The sequence below is a fragment of the Rhinopithecus roxellana genome, chromosome 5 (genome assembly GCF_007565055.1).
Source record: "Rhinopithecus roxellana isolate Shanxi Qingling chromosome 5, ASM756505v1, whole genome shotgun sequence".
Lineage (NCBI taxonomy): Eukaryota > Metazoa > Chordata > Mammalia > Primates > Cercopithecidae > Rhinopithecus > Rhinopithecus roxellana.
In genome coordinates, this window is record NC_044553.1 from 11,951,540 (window position 1) to 11,965,057 (window position 13,518).

General features: G+C 40.8%; 1 protein-coding gene across 7 annotated transcripts in view; it reads left to right on the forward strand.

Annotated features, from left to right (window-relative positions):
* Nucleotides 1-1,009: 1,009 nt before the first annotated feature.
* The window catches only part of KTN1 (kinectin 1), a 109,572-nt gene continuing 97,063 nt past the window's right edge, over nt 1,010-13,518 (forward strand). For all 7 annotated transcript variants that reach the window (XM_030929781.1, XM_030929783.1, XM_030929784.1 and 4 more), the window contains exon 1: nt 1,010-1,128. The gene's annotated coding sequence lies outside the window, so the exon portion shown is untranslated. The remainder of the gene's footprint in view (nt 1,129-13,518) is intronic.

Here is a 13,518-nt window from a genome sequence, read left to right on the forward strand (position 1 = left end):
ATCCTTTCAGCAAAGAGCTAAACGAATAAGCAGAGATCCGGGCCCATCCATCCTCGCGCAGCAGTTTCTAAATTTTTACCCCGGCTTCATGAATGGCTACCAGCTGGCAGACACAACACTTTCATAATATTTGCACACAATTTATTTGGGTCGCTGTCTTTTCTTTCCTTTTTTTTTTTGAGAGAAACGGAGAGTCTCACTCTCTCATCCAGGCTGGAGCGCAGTGGTGAGATCTCGGCTCACTGCAACCTCCGCCTCCTGGATTCATGTGATTCTCCTGCCTCAGCTTCCCAAGTAGCTGGGGCTACAGGCGTGCGCCACTACGCCCAGCTAATTTTTTGTATTTTTTTTTTTTTTTTTTTTTTTTTGTAGAGACGGGGTTTCACTATATGTTGGCCAGGCTGGTCTCGAACTCCTGACCTCAGGTGATTCGCCTGCCTCGGCCTCCCAAAGTACTGGGATTACAGGCGTGAACCACCGTGCCCGACCATTATGTGGGTCGCTTTCTAATTTCTTTCTCCGTTTGTAGCTGGCGTTGCCCGAAGGAGATTTCAGAGATCCCCTGGAGAAAGGGACGGGGGATGTAATTTTCCAGTAATTTCCAGGGGAAATCTGGAACAGTCGGGGGTAAATCTAGTGCCGTTTGCTTAAGTTAAAAGAAAGGCGTGGGGAGCCAGGTGGTGCCCTGGAGGGAGGGCCGCGCAAGACGAGACCAATCTCTGGGACCGGGGAGAGCGGGACTAATGAACGCAGGGGATTCCGCGGAGCCTCCAGCTCCTGAACGTCCACCTTCCGCCCCCCAGCTGGGGGACGCGGTCTCGGGAGGAAAGCCCGGAATCCCGAGCCGGCCAGCCGCGATCTGCGAGTAACGGAGCGCGTGGGCACGCGCGCGAAGGCAGAAGCGGGCCGGCGTCTGTCCCTTTAAGGGGCTGGTCTCCCGGCGCCGCCGGCCCAGACGCCGGGACGTGCCGGGGCCGCCCCGCCCCGAAGCCGCCCGTTTCCTGCCGAGCGGCGCGACGGCACCTGAGCGACTGCGGCGGCGGCGGCGGCGGCGCCTCGGAGCGGGCGGCCCGGGCTGTAGTGCCGGCGCCGCCGCGTCTTCCCGGTCTCCTTCCCCGGCCGCACAGGGTGAGGGAGAGCAGGCCGCACCGGGCTGGGCACCGGCGGCAGGGAGCGCGGGGGGAGGCGGCGCCGGCCGCGGGGTCCTGGGGCAGCGGGAGGGCCGCGCCGGGCGGGGGGGCGCGGCCGCGGGCTCCGGACGCCGCCCGCTGGCTAGGCCTCGGGCATCCGGTCGCCGCCGCCGGGCTCCTGCTGGGGCCGGGACGCAGCAGGGGGCGGGCTCGGAGGGACCTCCTCGTCCTCACGGGGCCGCCCCGGGTCCGACCCCGGCTCTGTCGCGGAGCCCGGGGCGCGGCCAAGGGATACCCCCCTTCTCCCCAAGGACGACTCTCCCGAAGGCGAGGTCGACCCAAGAGGGCCCTGGGGTGACCGAGGCACCTATTTTTAGCCAGGCCTGAGGCCCCGGGAGGGAAGGCGGATTACCGCCTCCTCGGCCGGTGGACGGAGGCAGCGCGTCTCCCGCGGCGCCCCCGTGCCGGAGCTGGGCCACGCTTACGCCATGCTGGAATTCCAGTCTTCGCCGCTGCCTCCGGCGGCCTGGGCGCTCGCCCCCTTCCCCGGCGCCCCTCCCGCTGCCCTTTGCGAGTCTCTAGGTCAGGGCGGGAGGCGGTTGGGCACGGAAAGCAGCGTTGGGGGGACTTTGGAAAAATCCGTGGACCACCCTCGACACCGGCGAAGTTATCACTTCCTCTCCCCGAGGGGTGTGTCTTCTTAGCGATTCGGCCTGACCCCTTCAGTTTCCAACAGTGAGACTTTTGGCCTTGGGGACCTCGCCGGAAAACTACACGGGAAGTCTAGAGAAGTCGTCTGGCTCTCAGCCATACGCCTGGTGTGGGATGTGCAGCCCCGCACGCTGGCAGTGAAGGCGCTGGGTGCACTAGAAGTGGGCAGCCCCGGACGCAGGCAGCGGCGTCCCAGCCTGGCCCAGCTGCACCTTGACTAGGTTAGGTTAAAAGTAAGCTGTTCAGTGTTGGCCCTTCTTTCTTCTGGGAGGAAGGAGGAATTTAAATTCAGAACTGTGTTGTCAAACGAATTCCTTAGCAGCTATTTAAGTTAGTAGTGCTTAAAGAGCTACAGTTGAAGTTAACTGTTAAGTTGTGTGTGTGTGTGTGTGTGTGTTTTGAGATGACTTTGTGGAAAGCCTTGAGAAATATAGACACACATAGCCAGCCTAGCCGAAGATAAGCATTTTCAGGTGAACTAAACGTTCTGAATTGTGTAGGAGTTGACTTAAAGTTAGAATTTTTGCTAAATCAGGTTGCATTTGTTTTCCTTAGCTTACTTACTTAGCAGGCTAATGGCAACAGTGTCTCCAGTTGGGTCCAGAGCAATTGCTGGTGAGACTGGGGATAATGTTCCTAGGAACAACACTAAATTACTCTTGAGTATTTTGGGTAGACATGCCTTGCAGTAGACTTTCATATGTGATGTGTTGCCAGATAAAAAAGGCTTTTTTTTCCTCCTTTTTCCTTTTGTCTTTATTTTAGGAATCTAACCTGAAATAGCTGGGTCTGTTGATGAGTTCCCCTTCCACCTCGAGTTTCAAATGTCTCTTCTAATTTTTTAGCCTTCAGCAGACATAACAATACCTTATCTAGTGAGCTTAGAGAATAAGGTGTTCTACTTAATTTACTTGAGGCTGATAATGAATTTGAAAATATAACAAGATATATTGAAAAATTTTCTTAATACTTGAAAATTATAAAGAATATCAAGTATTTAACTCTTAATGATTCAGGGTCAGCATTATGAAGAGACATTTACGATTTTGTTTCCAATTTAGATCTTTATATATTTTAATACCAGTAGTCTCTTCTGTTTGATATTGTGTTTTTCCCTAAAAATGTCTCACGTCAGGCTCCCTTCTAGTTTACAGGCTTTAATCTGCTTTTGGCGGGGAGATCGTTTTAATAATTATATTTTTAATATCAGTCAATATGACTTTTAAGAGCCTAAAAAGTGAAAATCTTTTTGAGGCTTAACTTCTAAAGAACCCATGTTAAGATTGTCACTGTTGTTAAGTTCTTAACTTGAATTTTAAGTTATGGTTAAAAGTTCTTAATCAGTCTGTCATGGTTAAGATGACACATAGAATACTGAATTGTAATTTTTTTAATAAAAGTTGAATGTGTCTTATACATTTAATATGTGTAAGTTAAGTTCTTAACTTGAATGGAAGATGTATTTTTAATTGTGTGCTTATAATTTTTATAGCAAATGAAGTTTTAACCTAAAAGATCTCCAATGCTGTGTTAAAATATAAAATTGTTGATGAACTTAAATGGTTCTAGGAAGGTTTTGGTTCTCTTGGGAATCTGACCTAATATGTAACAAGGAAATGAGAAAAATCATGCTTTGCAAGATCATTCATATATTTGAGAATACACCTTATGACCTGCTTGTTCTCTGTACTGTTTTTAGTGACTTTGAAGGTAAATCCAGAGTATACTTAGAGGATAGAAGCAAGTAACTATTTCTCTAGAAGTGACATTGATGATCACTCATGCTCAAAGAGAACTGCATTTCATTGCTTCCTCTTTCAGTTCCTGTGAACATGACTTTGAGTGTCCCAATCAAAAAATGTAATTTATTTTCAAATCATCGGGAAAACATTGGTCTAGATGAGATTATAAACCTTTTCCCCACCTCTGTAAATAGAAAATTAAACAGTAAGGGGAAGAACCTTATGTGCTGTGAACTAAGGAGTTTAATATAACCTTCTGTGTCTGAGGTCTAGAGAAAGAGAAATAATGACAGTTTACAACTGTGTGCCAAGCTGTTGTGCTTGAATGTGTTTTTGGTTTTTGACAGAGATAGCAGTGAAAACTAGGCTATTTTTCTTTTTTAAAAAATGGTACAAGCTTTTAATTGGTTTTATGTAAAAAGAAAATAGGCAAGATATACTTTTAATTCTAACAATAGTTTTAGTAGATACTCTGATAGGAAATATAATATTCCTAGGAAATGTGTAAGACATAACCTAAAAAAAGTTGTGATTTAGTATTTTACGAGTCATCCTAACTACTACAGGATGATTAAGAACTGTTCCATAACTTAAATATAGTTTCAGCAAAGTGATTTATACACTAAATTTAATTTGTTTGTGCACTTCTTCCAGGACATTCTGCTTTTTGGGCTGTCTCATTACTAATTGCTTTGTTAGTTCTATCTTACATCTTCTACTTTTAAAGTTGACTTGCTCAGTCCTTGTTTCACTTTTCTTTTTATATTCCTCTGACAGTCTTATCCAGTGTCATGGTTTTAAATACCTATATGCTGATGGCTCCCATATTTATATTTCCAGCCCAGACTTTCCACATATCCTGTTAGGCCTATCCAGTTGGATGTGCAGTGGTCAGCTCCAACTAAACTTCCATATTTTTCCTCAAACATGTTTGATGTTTCCATCAAACATTCAGGTGAAAAAACGTTGGAGTCATCCCTGACTGACTTCTTTCACACTTGGCATTCTGTGCTCTGTCTTATGTTGAAAATATAACCAGAATCCAGTCAGTACTTATTGCCTCCACTGCTCACCAGCCTGGTCCAAGCCATCCTTATCTCTTACCTTGATTTCTGTAATTCACCTCCTAACTGATCTCCCTGCCTCTGCACTCTCTACAGTCTTTCCAACACAACAACCGGATCATATCACTTATCTTCTCAGAATGCTACAGTGACTTTCTCTATGCAGAGTGAAAGCTGAAGTTCTTATGTCCTTAAGGCCATACAGAATCTGGACACTTCCACTCTCCCCATTCCCCCTTACCTCTAAGGTTAGCTACTGTCTTCCCTCTGCTTATTTCCTTCTGGCCCCATTGGCTTTCCTAGGGGCAGCTACATGTCAGACACTGCACTAAACACTTAGTCTCCATCAATAAACAAAACAGACGAAAAGCTCTGCCCTGATAGAAGTTATGTAATAGTGTGTGTTTGAGGGGAAGAGATAATAAACACAATCAATGAGGAAATTATATACTGTTTACTTCTCCTGGCAAGAAGGTGACAAGTGCCATGGAGAAAACAGAGCTGTGTTTTACACTGGCTGCTGCCCCTCCTTAGATCAGTGTTTTTTCTGAAGATACATGCATGGCTTGTTGTCTCCGTCCAGTCTTTGCTTTTTAAATGTCACTTTCGTAAAAAGATCTGCCTATTTTATTTAAAACTGCACTCCCCTAACATCTGATTCTTGTACTTTGCTCTGTTTTCTTTATAGCATTTGTCACCTTCTGTTGTACTGTATAATTTCCTGATTGTGTTTATTGTCTCTTCCCCATAACCCACAAACAACAGTGTTACATAGCTTCTATGAGGGTAGGCTTTTTGTCTCTTTTGTTTATTGATGATTCTTTAAGAGTTCAGAGCAGTGTCTAGCATGTAGCAGGTCCTCAATAAGGATTTGTTGAACACAGTAATTAAATCCTGGCTGGGTGTGATGACTCACATCTGTAATGCTAGCACTTTGGGAGTCCAAGGTGTGTGGATTGCTTGAGCCCAGCAGTTTGGGACCAGCCTGGGCAACGTGGCAAAACCCTGTCTCTAAAAAAAATATAAAAAGAGCCCGGCATGGTGGTGTGTACCTGTGATCCTAGCTTTTTGGGAGGCTGAGGTGGGAGGATTGCTTGAGCCAGGAAGGTAGAGGTTGCAGTGAGCTGAAATCGTGCGGACTGCACTCTAGCCTGGGTGACAGAGTGAGACTTCGTCTTAAAAAAACAAAAAATCTCTCATTCCCTCCTTTGATGGATACCTCATTATTGGATACATGTGGTTTTCAGTTTGCTCTTTTACTCTTTCAGGGATGGTCAGAGAGCGGAAGAAAGTAACATGGAGCCTTTGGGAATGATGTTAGAGTGTGGTGGAGACCGTCTTACATACCCCACATAATTAGGACCATTCGTTAGTTAATTCAAAAAGTTGATTAAAGCAAGGACTCAAAATATATGTGCACCTTAAATGTTTTCACTGAAAATATTTGATTTTACTTTTATTTACCTTTTTATTTGTACTGATTTCTTAAAATAAAGGTTATCCTGATTTTCCTTTCATAGACTGTACTCTAAAAGCATTATCTATGATATCTAGTATTGGCTTCTTTAAAGTGGAATGAAAAGTTAGGAACTGGGAAACTCTCCAAGTACAAAATCTTTATAGATGATTCCAGTTATTCATCAAGGCCTTCCAAAGGATTTAATGCCATTTTTATAGAAATAACACCTTTTGACTCTATTTTCATATTTGATAGATATATAGAAATAAGTAAGTAGGAGAGTAACTGCTAGCCAGAAACAGCTTTCTGAAGACACCAGCCTATGTATTTTACAAAGGAGGAGAATGTCAGCTAATCCAGTAAGAGATCCTTTAAGACAGCTTCCACTTTGAATAGGTTTCATAGGGGCTGTAGGGTCATACCAGCCTATAATTACTAGAGGAGAATGTTATTTACTTGTACTTCTTTATTTTGACTCTGAGTAACATCTACAATTAGTTATCAGAACTTACGTGAATTCAAGTAAGTGTACATTGTCTATCAAGAGACATGATGTTACACTGCATTTTCACTGGAAAATGTGGGACAATTATTATTCTTACACATGAGTCATTGAGTTGTCAAGGAAACAGTCTGGTCTGGTATAATGAGCTGGAAGTCAGTAGTTAGGAGACCTACAGGTCTTAGACCTTATTAATTCTAAGGTTTTTTGCAAGCTCTTTATTGTCCAGTTCTTTAATTACATAATGTTCTGTGAGGTAGTAGAAACTGTGGGCTCTAGGGAGTCTGAAGACCTTGGGCTTGAATTTAGTTTTGCTAGTCAGTACTGCTTACTGCATGTGTGATCTTAACATATATTAACCTGCCTAAGGCCCAGTAAGACTGTCTTACCTCAGTAGTTGCCTCATAAATGATAGCTAACATTGGAGTACTTATTTGCCGTCAGACTCTAAATGCTTTATGTGCATTATCATATTTAATCCTCTCAACAACCTTATGAGGTAGGTACTATGTGGTGAAAACTAGGGAGACAAATAATTTGTTCAAAGACACAACAAATGTCTTTAGGAGGAGCCTTAATTTTAACTGAGGCATTCTGACTTGGAGCCCATTCTTACCCATTGAGCTGTTTTATAAGAATGCTTTCTGAAAAATAAAATGCTGTCCATGTGCAGCTGTCTACTGTTAGGCGTTACAAAGCTAAATTAAGGTTATAAGGATTCCACACCGCCCCCCCCCCCCCCCCCCCCCGCCACAGGAATTAGAAGATTAATTCTTAAAACTAGTGATTTAAATTTAAAGACTTGAAGTTTTTCAAGTGGAGAAAATAGTAAAAGCTACTTAAACCACGTGCTATAAAATGTTTTAGTTATATGGAAAGCAGTAGATAGAATGTCATCCTTTTAGTTTCCAAGAAATTTTTCTGGTTCATTTCCTACATACGTTCATTATGAGTTACTCTTGTGTGATCTTACAGGCATTCCTTAATGGCTACCTCAAAAAAGCCAACTCTGACCCTGCCTAAAAATGCGTATCCTCCTTATTCTTTGTCACAGACTTATTTTTCTTCTTTGCACCATCAGTCACAACCTGATGTTATAATATGCTTATTTCTTTCTTGGTATCTGCCTCACCTACAAGAATGTAAGCAGTGTGAGGCAGGGACTGTTTTGTTCATCACTGTGAACTGTGTGTTTGACACTTAGCTAGTGCTCAATTTGAGTGAATGGATGGTCTGATGCTCGAAAATGATTGGGACTCATTGAGTCTTTTGCTTTACTTGCCATCCTTTATTAGCATGCCTAACTGAGTGGTAGTTGGTATGCCATATAAAGTGAAACTCTAAGAATAAGGGTTTCAGGTTTACTCTTGGGAGAGTGGAATGGAAAACAGTTTGAAACACGAATTTCAGCAAAATGCTTGTGCTTAGTCTCAGTTAATCTTGTTCATCAGTGATGTAAGTGTTCTGAGTGGAATCTCTACATAAATAATTTAGTGAATGCCTGTGTTTAGATCTAATTATCGTTTGAAATAAATTTGGACAAGCTAAACTGTACGCTGAAAACTCCCTAGTGTTCTGAACGCTGTGTTGCAGAACATTGAAGATATTGCCTTAAATCTGTAATATCCACACAGATTGAATTCACTTACGTGCTGCCAGCCTGTACTTGCCTACTTTGTTGGGAAGTCATGTTCATTTGAAATGTTTCTGTAATTACTTTACGTAGTTTTCATAATCTGGATCTCTTCAGGTTGGCTAAATGTCATGATTTCTGTGAAGGGAATTCCTCAAGCTTGTATTTAGTGCTCTTATTTCTGGGTACAGTTTCAGGTACTGTGCTGTATAATCTTTATGCTTGGTACTCTATTGCTGGGGAGTCATTTCTTAAATAACTTCCAGTTTGACCTAGATGTTTGCTGTAATTTTAAGTTTAAATTGAATCCTTTTGTAAAAGTGGCTTAGTTCTTTTGCTCTTTTTCTTTTCTTTTAGTCTAAATAATTAGATTTAGTTATTTAGTTTTAACTTGAAGTATTTCTGAGCTTGAAAATTTTGGAGCACTTTTCAAGTGAAAAATACAGCTGACCTTTGGACAATGTGGGAATTCGGGGCACAAGCCCCCTGTGCAGTCAAAAATTTTTGTATAACTTTTGACTCTTCAGAAACTTAACTACTGGTACCCTACTGTTGACTGGAAACCTTACCAATTACATAAATAGTCAATTAACATGTATATTGTATATGTATTATATACTGTATTCTTATAAAGCTAAAGAAAAAATGCTAAGAAAATCATGAGAGACTGTGTTTACAATACTGTACTGTTTATTGATACAGTAAGTTTATATCATCTGTAAGATGAATCATCTGTCTGAAACAGTGAGCAACTGTAACTGCAGACCTCAGTCTACAGTACATATCAAGTAATTCAACTTTTACTTGTCATGACTGTTCTCTGCTTCTTGGGAGCACTTCCAGCATTACTAGTGGCACTTGGCATGGGTCCCATGGTGTTATTCAGGGTTTACGGTGTTGTGCTAAAAATGATGAAAAATATGTGAGAACTAAGATCACTTTTTACTGTGTTACTGTTACTGGAAGGACAGAATGCTCATGTGGAGATAATTAGAGTCATGGATAGGAGTCATGGATACTTCAGACACTTGAGCTCACAGTAATAGCAACAGGAGGTGGCTACAAAATTATTACAGTGGTACCATATGTACTGCAGTTAATTTTATGCAGTTGTGATTTAGTACTATATCTTTACATTTGTTTACATTTCCTTCTATTGCAAATGGCACCATGTACAGTCACCATGTAGGGTCTCGTTTGTGTTTGTGTAAGTTTTGATAAATTTTAACTTTATAATTTGTGTTATAATTTGTGTATATTTTATGGTAGTAAATTATAAAATAGACTGGTATCTACATATATTTTATGCATTAATGACATACCTTTTTCTTAATTTTTTCAGTATTTGTAGGCTATGGTTTCTCTGCGAGTTTTTTTCAAATTATTGCATTCTCCAAAAAATTTTCCAATGTAGTTACTGAAAAGAATCTCCATGAAGTGGACCCACATAGTTTAAACCCATAATGTTCAAAGGTCAGTTATACATTCAAGATTAGCCTTGGAATTATATGTAAAATAGAGCCCAGGCATTTACCTTGTCTGAGGTTTTGGGGAGAAAAGAAGTAATTCATAAATATAAGTTAGTTTTAAAGTGATGAAAGCCGAATTTTTGTCTGCTCTTCTAGGATTAATTACCTGGCATAAATTGGTAGTTGTATTTCATATCCTTTCAGTGTTATGTAACCTTTATTTAAGCAGAAAGTCCTGGCAGCGTTCAAAATAACATACTACTTTTGGTATAAAGAGATTCTTTTTTTTGAAACGGCGTCTCGCTCTGTCACCCAGGCTGGAGTGCAGTGGTGCAATCCTGGCTCACTGCAACCTCTGACTCATTGGAACCTCTGACTCACTGCAACCTCCACCTCCTGGGCTCAAGCGATTCTGCTGCCTCCCAAGTAGCTGGGATTACAGGCGCCTGCCACCAAACCTGGCTAATATTTGTATTTTAGTAGAGATGGGGGTTTGTCTTCTTGGCCAGGCTGGTCTCGAACTCCTGACCTCAAGTGATCCGCCCACCTTAGCCTCCCAAAGTGCTGAGATTACAGGCATGAGCCACCATGCTGGGCCAGAGATTCTTTAATTGTTATTCTTGGTTACTATATTTATCTGATTTGTTTTTTTTTTTTGAGACAGAGTCTTGCTCTGTCGCCCAGGCTGGAGTGCAGTGGCGCGATCTTGGCTCACTGCAACCTCTGCCTGCAAGCGTTTCTCCTGCCTCAGTCTCTGAGTAGCTGGGATTACAGGCATGCACCACCACGTCCAGCTAATTTTTATATTTTTAGTAGAGACGGGGGTTTCACCATGTTGGCAAGGCTGGTCTTGATCTCCTGACCTTGTGATCCACCCGCCTTGGCCCGGGATATTCTTTCATCATGTTGTATGTCGCTCTAACTGATTTGGCTACTTCGTGTATGAATATTTTACAATCTGTTTCCTGTTGTTGGACATTTGGGTTTCTAGGTATTTTTGTTGTTAGTATACACAGTGCTGCTATGAACACCTTGAATAGCATAGTTCTATTTGTTGCACTTGTGTCTGTAGGATAGTGTTTTTTTCAAACTTTTTGTTACCACTCACAGTAAGAAACACATTTTAAAGTATTACTCATTATATTATCAGGTATACTTACTATTCCATGCTATTCTGTTTCGTTAAAACTAAAAACGCTAGTCAAGACCTAAGTTTTATGCTAATCGCTAATGAGACTAGAGTGTAGATAGTTTTAGGGCTTATAACTAGCTAGAAATAGAATTGCTGGATTGTAGGAGACATACATTTTCAACTTTACTAGTTAGTGCTAAATTGTTTTCTTTCCAATATAAATGTACCAGTTTATTCCTGTCACCAGTATATATGTGTGATGGCTCCACATTCTTCCCTATACATGATAATGGCAGAAACCAGTTAGCCTATTGTGTGTGAATTGATACATTGTATGTCTTTGCATTTCTTTCTTTCTTTTTTTTTTTTTGAGACGGAATTTCACTCTTGTCCAGGCTGCAGTGCAATGGTGCGATCTTGGCTTATCGCAGCCTCCCGAGATCAAGCGATTCTCCTCCCTCAGCTGGGATTACAGGCATGTGCCACCACGCCAGGCTAATTTTGTATTTTTAGTAGAGAATGGGGTTTCTCCATGTTGGTCAGGCTGGTCTCCCAACCTCAGGTGATCCGCCTGCCTTGGCCACCCAAAGTGCTGTGATTACAGGCGTGAGCCACTGCGCCTGGCCTTGCGTTTCTGATTAATGGGACAAAACATATTTTCAGCGTTTGCTGGGCACTAGTTTCCTTTTCTCTGAAATGACTGTTCATTTTTCTGTTGGGTTTATCTTTTTGGGTGGCAAGATTTCTTCATATGTTCTGAATACTAATTCGTTGCCACTTATGTATTATAAATGTCTTCTTTGTGGCTTGTCTTCTGACTTTCCTATGGTGTCTCTATTAAAAGTTAAAAATTTTAATGTATTTGAATTTATCAGTGTTTTCCTTTTATAATTTGTACTTTGTGTCTAGTTTAAGAAATTCTTCTCTGCCTCACGGTTATGAAGATGTTCTCACATGTTGTCTTCTAAAGTTTTATGTTGTCTCACAGTTCTTTCCTTTGAATTGATTTTTGTTTCTTCCCCTTTGTGCTGTTTTCTTTTCTCCAAGGTTTCCACTGCTTACCATTTCAGTTTTTAAGGGCTAAAATGTGTTTATTTATAGAGGCTTTGAAATAATACTTTGACAATATGGGGTTGTTTTTAATACTTTGACAATATGGGGTTGTTTTGAGGATTGCATCTACAACTTACTTTTAGAGTCACAAGAAAATAATTGCAGATGACCCTTGAACAACATAGGTTTGAACTGCATAGGTCCACTTATGCGTGGCGCAGGATGGTGAAACCTGAGTAGATGGGCTATGGGACTTGACTATGGGCAGATTTTGGTATATCTGTGTGTGTCCTGTAACCAATTTTTGATGCATACTGAGGGATACTGTATGTTTTCAAAAAGAAACTTTGGGTAGTTATTCAGTAAACTTTGAAGTCCCTCCTTCAATCCCTATTTGACATCCTAAGTGTTTTGTAAATATTTGACAGTGATGCCAGTGTTTGCATGTGGTTTTCTTAAATTGTTTAGCACATATATTGTGAAGTAGATCTTTGTGCTTGGTATTTTGAATAAATATGGACAAACTTCTGTGTATCCAGCTGGTACTCAGAGTGTACTTACAGTATGAGGAATCAAATCCTTAATTTTGAAAAATTCTCACCTCTTTAAATATTGCTTCTTTTATATTCACTTTTCTCTCTTGTTAGACCTGTCTTGGAGTCTTAGTTTATCCCGTGTCTTTGATTGTTCTGTCATTTTTTTCTCTTCTCTGTGCTTCATACTAGGTAAATTCATTACTGTCTAGCAATTTACCATTTTATTTTTCTATTTTGTCTAGAGTGTGTTGTATCTGTTTAGTCTATATGCCAGTATCTATAATTTTGATATTTTAGATTTGGAATTGCTTTTTCATAATCACCGGTTTCAATTCTCTTTTTGTTTGACAACGCTTTTGCTACTTAGAAAATCTCTGTCTGTTCCTTTAACGTGTTCAAATTAAAAAATCTTTGTCAGACCATTTCATAAAACATCTGGTGTGAATTCATGTTTTTATATGATTGTTTTTTCTCATTAAACTTCTTGCTATGTTTTGGATTTTTAAAAAAACCTGGTTTTAACATTGGACAGACTCATTATTTTGATGACTTTTGTGTTCAAATCAAAACCCTGATATTTAATCTTGTTTTTGAATTTACGAATTGATCAGAAATAGACACTCCCCCCCCCCCCAAAAAAAAAACTTGTTAAACACTGTGAGGGTACCATTAACAAAATTCACACTGGGAAACTCTCTAGGACTAGCTTGCTTGGTTTTTGTTTTTTTTTCCCTCCCCAACTAGAAGTTCTAAGAATTGTAAGAAACTGAAAAATAAAGAGATAGTTATAGTAGGTGAAAGGAGACAAGAAATATACCAGTCAAGGAATAACAAAATACTTACAAAGCAATTGGGGAATGTGAACGAACGCTGGCTTTGTATTAAGGAATTATTAATTTTTAATTTGCTGTGACATTGGATGTTTTGTTGTCTTTTTTTTTTTCTCCAGGCTTGGAGCTTCTGTAAAGTTATAGCTCTGGATTTGCAGCGTCATTGTTTTTCTCCCCTCTCCTGCCCTCTCCTTTTTTACCTTTTTATTTTTTTAAAACCTCTTTTTACAAGCTGTGCAAATCCTGACCCCTTGGCA